The sequence below is a fragment of the Fragaria vesca genome, linkage group LG6, assembly GCF_000184155.1.
Source record: "Fragaria vesca subsp. vesca linkage group LG6, FraVesHawaii_1.0, whole genome shotgun sequence".
Lineage (NCBI taxonomy): Eukaryota > Viridiplantae > Streptophyta > Magnoliopsida > Rosales > Rosaceae > Fragaria > Fragaria vesca.
In genome coordinates, this window is record NC_020496.1 from 19462404 (window position 1) to 19476804 (window position 14401).

Sequence of the window (14401 nt, forward strand, 5' to 3'; positions counted from 1 at the left end):
TATATATATATATATATATATATATATATATATATATATTTCCTATCCGGAGCGAATCTTCGTTCTGAAATTAAAATGTGAAGTTCTTATTTGACTCACTTTTTATCATATTTCCGCATCTTCACTGTTTAGTTTGTATAACCTAATGTATAGATCACTGGATTTCTCCGATTAAATTAACGAAAACCGATCATTAGATTTCTCCGATTCTATATATCAATCTCAGCAACTATGTACTATAATAAATCTCAGAACTAAAAGTTTACATTTCCAAACACAAAAACTCATCAGATAGAAGTTGTGACGACCTACCATCCTGTCCTTGCAAATCTGCAAAGCGCGGGAGAGAATGGCAGCAGAGCTCTCGTCCTGAGCTTTCTTCACCGACTCCATCACCGACGCGGATACATATAGGTTGCTCCGGCAGGTCCGAGAGGGTACACAATGTGCTGAAACGGCTGCGTCACGTGGACCAACGTCACCATCCCTGCCTCCGTCTCACTGCCTTCCACCGTGCTCGGTGCGTTGATAAAGAGATGGTCAAGCGCCCAGGTGAGCGCGTAGGAGCTCCAGTCGCTTTCGTCGACGGCCACCATCACCCTCGTCTTCGTCTGCACTGTGGTGCTGGTCTCCATTGGAGATTGGTGCGGTCGAACAGGTTGGTGTCTTCGGGTGTATATATATTGAAATGGAGTGAGTTTTTATTACAAATGGATTCTGGGTTTGATTGATCTGAGGGATAGCTCCTTCTCCTGGTTATGAGGGTTTGGGAGATATGGATGACTTGCTAGCTACGTGGTGGTGCCTTGACGAAACTTGGCAACAGCTGGTTTGTTTGCGTGGCAATCATGCACGTACAAATTTCCAATTTCTCATGCATGACTATTTATTATTATTATTTTTTTTTTTACAAGACTATTTCAATCATACCTAGTGTATTTTGAGAAAAATACCTAGTGTATTTTCTTCTTAAAAAAATCACACATAGTATTTTAGACCAAAAAAATCATACATAGTATATACAGCTGGGCCGGGTAGGACGGCACAGTTAACCCAGTTTAATTTTGGGAGACAACAAAATGTGGCCTTAGCGCCAAATAATCTCTCACTTAGAGATGAATTGATTTTCTCTGCTTTTTAAGAATGAATACAAAAGGAGCATTTCTAGTGAAGACCATTAAGTTGAGGACTAGTTGAAGATTTTTCGGTTTATGGTTTAAAAAACCTATTTTTCGATCACATCTTGGCATATCATCCGTTCAGTTTTTAGGTCTATATGAATAGATCAAGTCATACAAATTTTCAACCAAATCGGTGATCGTTAAGGTAACAAACTAGATCAAATTAATGGACGAACAAATCTGTCAAACATGAACCGTTCAAGTTCATAATTGGTAAATCACACATGCAATGAGGAAGGATTGTTGTACACGCCTTTGAGGACATGTGATTCGATTAGAGAGATTGATCACTTTGGTGCTTGCAATCGCAAATGAGGTAGCAAAAGATTTTGTGACTTCGTTGATGGACGAGGTCTCAGATATCTTGCTCGAGTTTAGGGTGGAGGATGATGATGGTGAAAACATATTTAGGGCTTTGGATGATAAAGGGAAACTAACTTTTGGAGACGCGAAAGTCATGAAGTCGATATGCAGAGAGATCAACGAACGACCGAATTAGGGTTTGGTGGTTGTTCTCGATAGAGACGGCCTTAGGGTTTTTGATATTAGGTTTAGAGTATCATATATATTTAATATTAGTTACCATTAATAAGTAATAAATTATAACATTAAATAATATAGTACATTTGATTCCATATATACCATTTAAAACAACAAAGTGTAAAATAATCACAAGGTAAAATTATGAAAATTACCTTAGTAAATGACCTAATTTATCATAAGAGGTAAAAAAAATCCACTTTTTTTTTTCTAGGTCGGGCCCTGGTCGAGCTTGAATGTTAGATCGCGCCGCATTCAGTAGCGTTGTGTCCGATGTGAGCTGCTTGCGTCGAAGGGATACGCGGTGGCGCTGGGTTAGCTATGTGAAACACGTGACGCTGGGTTGCGGTGGGTTGTTAGCGCGTGGGTTGTGGCATAGGTGCAATGCGCTAAAGGTGGAGCGCACGACATGCGAGCCCTGGGATGTAGTTGTCGGGGACTGGGTGGGCTGGTGAGTGTTGGTGTTGGTTGTCGGATCTTGGTTTCCATAAAAGGTCGAGGTCGGATGCGCATTGGGCAAGGGATGTAGATGTTCTTGGTAGGCACATCGTTGATAGTTGTGTGTAGCGTGCAGAAGGGTTGGAGCGTTGCCGGATTCTGGTCTGTCATAGCTAGCAAGGGCGCAGGGGCACTAATTGAGAAGACGGCATGAAAAGAAAAAAAATCTAGGTTTTGTCATTTTTTTTTCTTTGATTTCAACTTGGCATTTGAGGATCGTGCTGATATCGTCTAATAAAATAAGAAATGGAAAGGTTTACTCATTTCATTTTTCATTAGTATCCTTTTATATAGAAATGAGATTACAACAGTGATTACAACGGTAATTACAACGTACATAATGACAATAATTAATGACTTATTGATGACTAATTCAACTGTTACATCCGTTGATCATTAACTTTCTAATTTACTACCGTCAGTTACTTTGACGAATGCACACTTAAGGTATTTTTCCTTCAACATAATTAAGTTATTAACCCATCATTTCTACAATCTTCTTGCCTTCATCATCTACATGGCGACTAGAGATGGTAAACACGTTATCTTGGGGATATTCTCTTAATACAAATTTTTGCTCGATGTGGTTTTTTGCTTAGAAAGAACAAAATTTAGTAATCATCCTCATAAATCACTAACTACCAAGCTATGAATGCAAAAACATACCGCCACTAATGTCTTCATTGTTTGGTAGAGTTGCAACGACTCATCTGCAATAGAGAGTACAACATACATTTTATTTGTTAGAGAGAGAGAGAGAGAGAGAGAGAGAGAGAGAGAGAGAGAGAGAGAGAGAGAGAGAGAGCAAAAAGAGAGACAAAGAGTAAAATTTTAAGATTATGATTATGCTGGACACACGATGAACACCTAAAAAATTGGAACTGTAAAATTGGATCATATGTAATAACAAACTAAGATGCAGCTCAACTATTTGGGTTGCCTCCAAACCAAACTACTGAATGTCTGAATCACCTAAAAAATAATTTCAATATTAAAACTTCAAACATAGTTGACATGAGGTTGATTGTATTATTGTTTTGAAGCTTAGGGTTTCTTCTTTTTCATAGCCTGGCAACAAAGCTAGAAGGTTGAAATCTCTCCAAGAAATTCAAATTATCATCTTTATAGACTCTTTCGTCATCCTTTCTTGTTTTCAATTATTGAAATATAATTATACATAATGTAGTGTGAGATGACGATGGCGATGAACTGTGTTGGAGACTCGAGGAAGACGATATTGGCTTACAATAAAATAAGGGTAAAGTGGGTAATGTGTGAGAAAAGATAATTACCCAAAAAATTAGGATGTGTATCAAGTGATTTAGGATGTGTGAATAAAATTTCTCTACATTTATTCTCAAAATAGCAAAAGAAAACATTCTTTTATTTAGTAGGTTCATCCCATTCCCCAAACATCTATTCGTTACCTGAAAACAAGAATGTGTAGCATCATGAGTAACACAGACCCAATAAGTATAACTTACATTCTTATAATAATGTGTCTTATAAGAAACCAGAAATAAACACAACTAAGTAAAAATGTATCAAGAATCATTTTTATTTGTTCATACCGATTCTTATTTATGCACACACACACACACACACATACAAGCGTGAATAAATTTATCCATGTGAATATTTAAGAAACTGGTAATAAATCACAAAGATCACGTGCTAGGTCCACTATACCAAAGCACGGATGAGCCGCAGCATACCGAGGACAATACCAAAGTATGTATACTCAATGTCGACACTTTCTTCCTATGAGTATAATAGTGCACTATCTATAGGGACTAGGACCCAGGCTAACTTCACAAATCACAAATCACAAAACACTTTTACCAGTAATTCACTTAAGCATGAGGTAGTACTAATCACCCAGCTTCACATCTCCAAATATAATTACGTCAATAAAATATAGCAAACTTTAGTAAGCAAGACAATTACTTCAAGACCAACAAAGTATATAACCGTACATCAATATACTTTAAAATTTGTCAATAACTCAGGTATGCACAAGATAAGCAATTTAATAAACTTGAAAGTAAATGTGCAATAAAGTAAATGTACTTTAAATTAAATAAACAGAAAATTAGTTAGTAGTCAAAGAATTAGTAGTCACATTTCTCATATATAATGAGGGAAATCCTTGTCCAAAGAACCGTCAACTTATCATTTTCATATCTCATTCAATTTATGTCCAAATTAGGCAAGTGAGGAGTCCATGTCAAAGGATTTTTCGTAAGGAATCCAATGGGATAAGTCATATAATCCAGTTCGAAGTCATAGAGTCCAGAAATGGTGAAAAACAGTAGCAGTGCAGAAAGCTGATATCCTTTATGTTACCTTTGATGTCTAAATCTTTACGTTTTTTATATTTTACCATTGCTTCTGAAACTTTCCACATTTAAAATAGAGGTCCTAAGCTTCAATTTGATATAAATTTTGTAGAAAATGGTTAAGAAATGAGTGAGATATGAATTTTTGAAATTGTGGTAGTTGTAATGGATTTTCAGCAAGTTTATTAGTTTGGAAGTTTGATTAGCCATAACTTGTTCATTTCCAAACCTTTTTAAATGATTCAAAAGCCTAAACTGAAGCATTTTTCATGAAGAATCTAGTTCTGTGATCAAATTTTACCAAGTGATATTTAATTATATACGAAAATATAAGTTTTCTAGAAAACATATTCCTTTCCATTTTATCCTTAGTTATGCATTTTGATAATCTTAAAGACAAAAAAGTATAGGAATGTAACCATGTACTTACTCTTGAATTTTCAGAAGTGAAGTGAAGGTTTTGGTATTGACTCAAGGTTGGGCTTCTTTGACAAAGAGAGAACTTCTCAAGAGAAAAAGAGTGAAGGATAAGATTTTGGTGTGGGAACTTTTCTATTCAACTAAGGAAGTTTGTGATCATCTCTACGTTTGATCTTGGAGTGTGAAGAAAAGATGTTGCAACTCCCAAGTATAAATAGGCCATGAAGCATGCATTGTAAATTAATTTCCACTAATTTTATCTGACTTAAATGACCAAACATTAAATTTGAGTGATAGTCTAGCTAGTTAGGGTGATTGTTCACAAAGAAAACCAAATAGTAAGAGGGGTAAAAGAAAAATCAGCTAGTACATGAATCTATATATGAGGTATACCTTATATATGTATTGACATGAATCTATAGATACACAAATATTTATATATGTATATATATATAGATATATATCTACTCAAGCTAATAAGTAAAGGAATATGATGTTTTCCTTTCTTAAGATCTTGTAAATGTGTTAGTAATATTTAAGATTAGAATAGTATGCATGATAAAACTAATACTAACACGAATCTTAAATTCGATCACGAGTATTGATTGTCTATAAGAAATATGGGTTAAGATATTTAAGTAGTTTTGTCACGTCCCGATTCTTAAGTTAATTTACGGTTATTGACTTTTAGGTTACTTTGACTTTTTACTGAGTTGAGTAACCGTTTACTACTTAATGACCCAAAAGTTGACTTTTTCTTCCGTTTGGAATTTGGGAAAACTTTCTTCATGAAAGTTGTAGAGGACGTTAAACAGAGTTCATGGACACGTGGCACGCTTAAAACGGAGTTCTTATGAAAAAGTTATGGTCTAAAAACGAAAGTTACTATTTTGGTAAAAGGAGGTAAATTTTGGTAGGCTTTATTTTGTTGGGTATTTATGTTGGACCGGGTGTGAAGCAGCCCAACACCCCCACCTACACTCTATCTCTCTCTCCCTTCTCTCCTCTCTCCCGAGCCTACCCTGACCTGCCGGAAACTTCAGCTCCTCCCGCCGCCGTCCGGCCACCAGAGACTGCCGAACCACCCCAGTTCGGACCCCCATCGCCTCCCCTGCCTTCCTAGGCCGGTGTCCGAGCCGATGATGTCGTCGGACGGGAGGAGAACTCCTCTAGAGTCCCGACTGCTCCTTCGCCAGAGCTCCCACCTCCGGCCATCATAGCTCGTGATTTTTGGCTCATCTTGTAGCCCTCATCAAGGTGAGTAATCCCTCAAAATGAATTGGTCTAATTCGATCTTGTTAATGAGAAATGTATAATTGAAGTTCTAGGGATTCATGGATGTTTTAGTTCGATTACCCTGGTTAGCCTTAGAATTGGACTAAGTGCTAGTTATAAAAGTTGTTGTGCATGATGAGAGGATTATTTTGTTAAAATTTGGGAGGCATTGGACGTCGCCAGATTTCGGCTGCCGGCGGCGCCGCCCCTTAAGGGCAGTTTTTCCTTTTTTGAGATGGTTTTAATAAGAGGAGTTTATTGAAGTATAGTTCAGATTTTTGGATGAGTTTTGATTAGGTTTGGAATTTTTCGGGGATTAGAGAAATTGGCGGTTGTTAGGATAAATCCGACCATTAGATTTTCTTGGTAATGGTCCTAAAGTGCTAGAATCGATGAAGTGAAGTTGTAGATGAAGTTTGGTAAAAATTTAATTAGTTTATTAGTGGGTTAATTGGGAGGATTTCGATGATTAAGTTAAAGCATTTAATTCTTCTAAATCGAAGAGTGGTTCTAAGCATATTTATTATGCCAGGATACGAATGGAACCTCGCTTGAGTGGCGATGCTGTTATCGTCGGGCTTATGCCTAAACTTGTGAGTGGACATTTTGGTTTTAAATAAATAAGCATGCAAGATTCTATAAGTTATTATTTTATTTTCCGAGCTTCTATTATAATTTTGGCTTATGAGATGATTTTGGAAATTATTTAAGTTTGAAGCATGGATTAATTGTTAGTCAAGATTTATGGATTTGAGCTCGGATTATTAATTTGGTATTTGAGTGTGAATATTTTTATAAATTCCTGATTTCTTTAAAAAGGTTTTATTGGTGGACTTTGAGATTTATAAAAGATTTCCGAAAATAGGATTTTCGGTAGTTTGCTATTTTTAATTTTCGAAATTATTGGTGGAATATCGATCTTGGCCTTGAGAATGTTTTAGCGAGTATTTTGGTTTGAGATATTAATTATGATTTTTACTGGTTAATTAAATCTCGTTTATAATATGGTTTTGAGAATATTTTGACGTGTGAGACAAGTCATTGAGTTTATTTTAATTTCTTATGATAATTTACAAGTACGGTTGGGAACCGTACCATTCGTATGATTTTGGGGAAGTGGTATTCTGATTATTTATTATTTTACTTCACCATAAAAGGATTAATTTATATTGATTATTGCTAGCTAACCTTATTAGCGGTCATCATCATATGTGAGTCACTATTATAGCCTTATTAGCGGTCTTCTTCATATGTGAGTAGAGCGCGTAGCGTGGGAGTCTATTATAGCCTGGGAGGCAACCGATCGGTATTTATATTTATTTGTTAGCTAGCCATTATTAGCGGTCCTCATCATATGTGAGTTGAGCGCTTAGCGTGGGACACTATTATAGCTAGGGAGGCACCGACCCGAGCCTTAGAGGCTCCTTTTACATGGTGATAACTCTTCCCCTCATTTTATTTCTCTCAGTTATGTATTTAATTAACCAGCGGGGCTGGTTTGTCCATTCTTATGGATTTCTGGATTTTAAGTTATATGATTTATCAAAATTGCGTGCAGCTAAGTTTTTAAAGTTGAAATGAGGGAAAGTATTTAAATTGCGTATTTGTTAAATTATTTAAATTATTTTTGTCCACTCACTCTAACGTTTTCAAATTACTTTCCTCTGGGCCCTTTGGTTTTAAATGCCCAGTTTACAGGCTAAGTTTAAATGTGGTCGAGCGTACATGGAGTCGAGGCATAGTCAGAGGCTGCTTCCGTTTATTCTTTATTCATTGTTTTTATTTCATTATAGATGTGCTCTGATAACCATTTGGAGATAGTTAATATTTGTTTAAGGCTAGTTGTTTTGTGGGAGATGTTATGAACGTGGGGAGCAGGAAGGCTCCAAGAGTTGAGGTTGGATAGTTTATATTAGAAGTGTATATGGAATTTTTCAGGTAAGGGTTGTCCATTTTCAAGGTAGATTATGCCGAATTTTCGGTAAATTTTCCTTAGAGGTGGACCCCGCAGGACTTACCTTAGGTTTCAGGGTGAAATTCGGGGTGGGTCCTGACAAGTTTACTCAAATTCTAATACTTAATAAAAATACATATCTTGTAAGTATGATACTTGGAGTCATTGGCTTCTAAAAGAAATATTTTAGAAGATATTTGGATTACTATCTAAGGTTAAGGAGTCATAGTGTGCTATATAATTAGTACTAAGTTTCGGGGTACTACACTAGGCGCCGAATTTTAAAACCTTGGTTGAAGATGAGTGAAGTAAAAAATAGAATTGACATATAAATGTACTTGACGCTTATCAATTTGGGAGGATGGAGTCAAACTGCAAATCATTGCCAATACTTTGTAAAAATATAGATACTTCGCCACTAGACCAAACACTAGTTAGCAATGTATTACATAAAATCAAACTTTTCACAGGAAATACATCACATATTGTCAATATTACCCGTCAACTAGAAGAGGGTGTGTTCTAAAAAAAAACCCTAAGAGCACAGCGGCTCACCTCCATATCACCATCTCGGCCGGCGACGCCCGAGGCGGGCTTCAGCCTTGCCCTCCGAGTTGACTGCCGGACGGGACTCAAGCTTCTATTGCTTCCATCGTCCTTGGGTGATTGTTGAGTAGGTTTTGCCCAAGATTGTCATCAAATCTGATTTGGCTAGGATGAGCATGAAGGGGGTGTGCGTGTTCTCGAGACCGGCTGATTTGGATTCTTGCCAGACAACGTTGTAGTTGCTCCGACTGATAGGAGCACAAAGTGCAACGTTTATAATGTATTTCCGACCCTATTTAGTTATGTAATTCCCTTAACAATATTCATATTAACTAAGTTTGTGGTTTTAGGTCATAAATAAAGCCAAGAAGCCCAAAAGAGACAAAAGAGGAGAAATCTTGAAGGAAAAGGAATCCATGTTGTGCAAGGAAAGAAATCAGAAAATCTGCCAGAAATTGTCGGTCAACTTCGACAGAAGATTTTGATCAGCTCACAACGATCCAGGAGATGTGCCATATATCAATGGAAAGCTACAAGAGTCTACTTTCCATAACTTTTTACGGATCGTCAATACCTATTTTGGAGAAGAAGTTATGACCGTATAAGTGGCCGAAGGTCAGTCTGCCCGAATTTCTGATTTGGACCAAAACTTATATTTTGAGGCCCAAACCACATTGACAAGCCCATGGACGAGTTTTGAGGGTTTTATAACCCTAATCATAGCAGAAAAGAAGAGGGGATGTTAAGAAAAGAGAGAGAGGACGTGAAGAGATTAGAGGAGGCCAGCGATCTCACATCATCAGAACCTCCATAGTTGCAGACTCGCACAAGGAAGCCGCCAAGCCATCATTGATCTCTCCATCATCCACGGTTTATCTTTCTTTTGTCATCTTTTATTCTTCTTGTGTGTCTTTATAGCCATGTGTGGCTGATTTCTCTTAGTTAGGGGCAAGGTTTGAAGCCCCAAGAATATTTTAGATATTGTTATGAACCTTGGTTTCGAATTATTGAGTCTTTCAAATTGTTTATTTGGTTTTGGTTTATGGAGAACTCTTGCTGGTTTATGTTCATGTATGCGCAATATAGAACATTATGAACTTGTGAGTGGGGCTAGAATTAGGTTGTTTAATCTCCTAAACGGTTAATACGGCTTAGTTCAAAGTAGTAAAACCTATAGGACAATAGGTGAAACCAAATAAAAATGATTGCATGCTAGGTAGGCGTTCCACACTAGTTTTGCATACTTGTTCAATCACTTCCATTTATCTTAATGCTTAGAATAATTTGTTGATAGGATAGCGTCTATACCTTGATCGGTTATTCTAAAGGCTTAGTAATGGTGCGTTCATCTTGCTTAAGTATTCAAGGGAAGTAATAAGGACTTACGCAGTGCGTTCACGGTTTGTTCTTGATTGATACCGATTTGTAACTTAATGATTGAAGCTTTGGTTGTTAACATGTCTTAAAACATACTTGGTGGTGGATTTCCAAGTCTCTAACGTCTCATCTATCTGATCTTTTCTGATTTATTTTGTTTCTTTGTTTTCTCTTGTTTATAATCATATAACCCCATATCTATAGTACTATCATCTTCTGTTTTCTCTTGTTTTGTAATTAACGTAATTGTAAAGGTACCCTCAATCCCCGGCTTTTATAACGATACCCTTATTTGTTATATACTACAATTGACACAAAAGGGTTTTTAATTGAAACGCCCGGTTTCGGTCGCTATCACCGACGGTGCATGTTAGGGATGGCGAAATCTAGATTGGGATGGGTGTTCTCTATGAAGGCTTGTTCTGTGGCGGCGCTACTTGAGGTGCCTAGAGTTGTTCACGGTTGAGGATGGAACAGCTTTGAGTACCATGCTGCTGGTGGTGGTGGTACAAGGGCGGGTTTGCGGCGGCTGGATGACTCGCATAGCGACGGAGGCGGTAGTGGTGGACTGACCCAAATCTATCTGATGGGTCTTGTGGTTTTGGGCCTTCTTGGTCTGCCTATGGGCTTTTAGATTAGTTATATTATTTTAGTTTGGCTAGTTTTTTCTATTTCCTACGGGCTTATCCTGTAGGACGCTATCGCATGTTTGTTATGCTTCTATGTTTTAGGGAATATATTCTATTTCCTGTGGGTTCACCCTTTAAGATACTAGACCTAGGGTGTTTTATGAATACGATTACTAAAGGGTAATCTATCATATGTACTAGGTGAGGTATGTCTCACAACTAATTGTTTTATGAATACGATTACTAAAGGGAGCATTCAGAAATATGTTACCTAAGGATATATATGCGTTGCACTCTTTTTCTTCTTTAACTAGGGTTATTTTTGTCCCATTGAGTTTTTGTTACCTGTTAACGAGACAACTATAACCGCGTCCAATTTCATCATTCATTGGTAGACATCTCAGGGGGAGTGTTATAGATATTATTATTTATGTAGTTTTCCACGTAATTACTCATTAGTTTTTTTTTTTTTTTGTGCGAAATGAATAATCTACTAATTAAGGGACGAACTCAATACCAAAGCATGCAAACGCGACCCAACCAGTCGAACCACCAACTCCAGTCAGTCCACCTACCACCGTGAGGCATCGCCTAAATCCCACAGTTGTCGAAGCCTAGATCTGTCCTCCTACGACAATGCCAAGATGTTCTATGCAACAACATCTTGAGGGGGACGAGAACCAAATCTGCTCGATCCCATCCTCTAAGCCATGAGCACTTCCACATCGTCGCCATCCCATCCGGCCGCACTCTTCGTGCGCCGGCTTGGCGAACAGCCGTTGCTAGCGTCACTACATAGCCAGATGAGAGCAAGTGAAGATGAAGGGAAATCTAGGTTTGCTTGCACGTGAGTCACGCTTTGGGAAAAATAGGAAAGGGGAAAAAACCACTACCAGGACAAGCACTTTAGTCGACGAAAAAGTTTCGTCGGCCTGTTAGCTTAATTCGTCGGCTAAGATCTTACCCGGCGAGCCTTCGTCGGCTATAGTTTCGTTTAGAAAGAGTCGTCAGCGATGACTTTAGTCAACGAAACTAGAAAACGTCGTCGGCTATTGTCCCAGTATTTAGCTGACGAAAGAAGATGTCGTCGGCTATTGTCCCAGAATTTAGCCGACGAATATCTTTAATGTTTCGTCAACCATAGTCTGATACTTTAGCCGACGAAACATTAATATATTCTTCGGCTAAAGTGTGTAATAAAAAATTTAAAAAATAACTATAGCCGACGAAATATAGTCTGTTTCGTCGGCGTTTGAAGGGTTTAGCCGACGAAACATGCCATAATTCGTCGGCTAAACCTTATTAAAAAATTAAAATATTATAGCCAACGAGTATCTTACATGTTTCGTTGGTTATAAGCCCATTCCAGTAAAAAAAAAATACCCGAAATTTCTAAATTACCATTCCAAGCAAGCTGCAAAATACACCAAAACAATTCCATACATATAACCAACAACAAGCACATAAAACTATATAATTGGTCAATTACACAAAATCTAGATTGTCTAAATCAATATCCGATTCTGGGGGCTGCTGCTGAGGAGTTTGCGGCGGTTGAGGTAGCAGTATAGGCGTAGGCATGGGCGGAGCTGGAAGTCCCTGAAGCTGGGCAGCTGTAAACTCCTACAAGTACTGGAACATCTACTGCTGCTGGGCCTGCTGGGTGGCATATACCGCGGCAGTATAAGCTCTCTGGTCGGCGATCTGGGCGGCATGAGCGGCAGCCTGAGCAGCTTGCTGTTCCCATAGTCTCTCAACTTCCGACTCTAGCTGAGTCGTCCTGCTGCTGGTCGAGGCTGCCTTTCATTGAAATCCTGGAATGGTCTTCAGGACCCCCTCGCCCTTCTTTCCTAGACCCCGGCAGTAGAAGTTGTTTTCTCACGGTGGGAAAGCTGTGCCCATGATCCTCGCCCCAACCCTCGGACCGAAGTGTCGATCCGGGACATGGCTTCGAACATCTCTTCCTCTTGCGTGTCTGGCCATGTCTCCCTCACTATAGAACTCATCACCTCGTCACTAGCCTCCCTCACATTCGCTTAATTGGATAGGAAAAAAAATGATTAATTAACATTTTGACATATATATAAGTAAAATTAAAAATTTAAAAACGTAAGATGACTTACAATATCCTCCTGGGCGTCAAGATATGTTTTCTCGTACGTATAGACGTACCAGTTGACTTCTGGATGTTCCCTGGCCGCGTCGTCCATCAAGACAGCGAACGGTCTAGAACCCGCACGATGGTTCCTTGTGTTGCGTTGTCGGTTCTGAGCGTTCACCCGGGAAACGGCCTTCAAAGAAAAAATAAACTATTAGTAAAATATTTAAAAACGGACGTACTTCATGACAAATTAACTGATTAATTTTATTAAATACATGTTTACGAGGGTTGTTGAATTCTGATGTCAGAAGCCAACGCCACTCGTACTCTCTATACTGGAACTCAGCAGGGGTACCAGAACGTGGGTTCCCGTGCGTAGTCCAGTGGGTCCGCAGCTTGTTCTTCCACTCCTTATACCTATAGATACAACAAAAATATTAGAAATATTATTAATATCACATATAATTTTGTTTTTTCATTAACTTCCCAACGTACCTTCCCCCATGCACAACGTCCGCCCAGCTGTTCTTCAGGTGCTTGGGAACGTCAAACCACAAGGTTAAGGGCTCGATCCGGACGGTCAATCCGTTAAGTCAAACCCTTAAACGCACGGAAAAAGTAATTAGACCGTCTAAATTACGTATTTTGGCCAGACCTTCAACTGAAAATAGTTTCAACCCGATGAGACGCAACAAGTCGTATAAAAATTTTACAGAAAATAACCACCGAAGATAGGGCTACCCATAGGGAGAAAGAATGGAAAATTGCATTGACCGCAACTATCGGCACCGAGACTTTACCGGAATACCCTGATTTTTCAACTGTAGACGTATTTCACTATTCTGGTCATATCTTATATCACGACTTTTTTGCGTTTGAAGGTTTTACGTATAGTTTGTTTTTGAAATGAAACATTTACTTAAAACACTTGGTAAACAAGTTATACAACATTAGTAGGCATGTTGTGATTGTGATGATCAAACTTGAGAAACGAAAATCCGACAGTCAGATCTGACCATCATGATAAAATACATGTATGGGAAAAAATTCAATTTAATCCGACAAGGTTAAGGGCTCTATCCGGACGGTCAATCTGTTAAGTCAAACCCCTAAACGCACGGAAAAGGTCATTGGACCGTCTAAATTACGTATTTTGGACGGGCCTTCTACTGAAAATAGTTTCAAACCGATGAGACGTAACTTGTCGTATATTAGGGTATTCGTCAACTAAGGTTTAGGGTTTAGCCGACGAAATATTAGGGTATTCGTCGGCTAACCGCATCTTAGCCGACGAATTATGGTATATTTCGTCGGCTAAAGTATAAAAAATACATTAAAAAAACAGAAGGTTTAATGTAAACCATACTAACTTCCTGTTCATATATCACCAAAATTCATATAAAAAAAACATAAATATGAATTCAACATATGTAAACTATAAAGGTAATACATTCTTTTTTATTACAAATTAATGTAATCAGAATTAAAACTAAGGCTCGTAATCGGAATCATCCGATGAGTCTTCTTCGGTGTCAGAATTA

The 14401-nt window shown here is 38.1% G+C and overlaps 1 pseudogene across 1 annotated transcript in view; it reads right to left on the reverse strand.

Moving 5' to 3' along the window:
• Positions 1-6081, reverse strand: part of LOC101291451 — an 8453-nt pseudogene extending 2372 nt beyond the window's left edge. The window contains exons 1-2 of the transcript XR_185113.1: positions 6006-6081; positions 313-497 (exon numbers count right to left, since the gene is read on the reverse strand). The product of XR_185113.1 is annotated as an uncharacterized LOC101291451 (transcript). The remainder of the gene's footprint in view (positions 1-312; positions 498-6005) is intronic.
• Positions 6082-14401: the final 8320 nt, after the last annotated feature.